The sequence below is a fragment of the Salmo salar genome, chromosome 10, assembly GCF_965601325.2.
Source record: "Salmo salar chromosome 10, fSalSal1, whole genome shotgun sequence".
In the NCBI taxonomy this organism is placed as follows: Eukaryota; Metazoa; Chordata; class Actinopteri; order Salmoniformes; family Salmonidae; genus Salmo; species Salmo salar.
In genome coordinates, this window is record NC_138300.1 from 3,093,250 (window position 1) to 3,094,166 (window position 917).

Sequence of the window (917 nt, forward strand, 5' to 3'; positions counted from 1 at the left end):
CCTCCTCTGAACAGTTCAGGACACCTCCGTTTCCTCCTCTGAACAGGCTAAACAAGTTCAGGACACCTCAGGTTCAAAGCAAATAATGCATAATCTAACTGCAACTTAAGTTTATACTTGATGTGAGCCTTAATGAAAATGTTCTAACATTATGAATGGAGCGGATGAGAACCTGGGTCGTTGGCGTGAAAGGCAAACATCCTACGCATTGCGCCAATAAGGCTAACCCACTTGGTGGAAATTGTAACGTGACTCATTGTGTAACAGTGTATGTTCCGTCCCTCTCTTCGCCCCAACCCGGGCTCGAACCAGGGACACTTGCACACATCAACAACTGACACCCACGAAGCATCGTTACCCATCGCGCCACAAAAGCCACAGCCCTTGCAACGCAAGGGGAAACCCTCCTTCAGGTCTCAGAGCGAGTGACGTCACTGATTGAAACGCTATTAGCGCGCACCACCGCTAACTAACTAGCCATTTCACATCGGTTACAATAGCAAGGATTGCTACAGTATTCTAATTCTTAAGGTCGTTCTGCTCTCTTGGGATAGTATTACTGTCTATAAATAACAGATATGACTGATGACATTAACTGACCTTGAGTGTGATTGTATCAGACCAATTTATGGATCCCACATTTTATAGACCTAAATGTATTATTCATGATAAAAAAGGAGGCTACTACAGGAATATTTGTACCCACAATACTGTAGAATGAAAAGTTGAAATGGCAAATTAGAAATACTCGGCATAAATCAATTCCTATGTGTGTTGATGATTTGAAATGAATATTTTTTTTCGCCATTTTGTGGGAAATAACTCTTTCGACACTCTCTGGGGTGACAGAGGCGGAGCGACATGAGTACTGGCGACCTCTTAGTAACTGATCTGGAGACAGTTTTGTTGTTTGGATC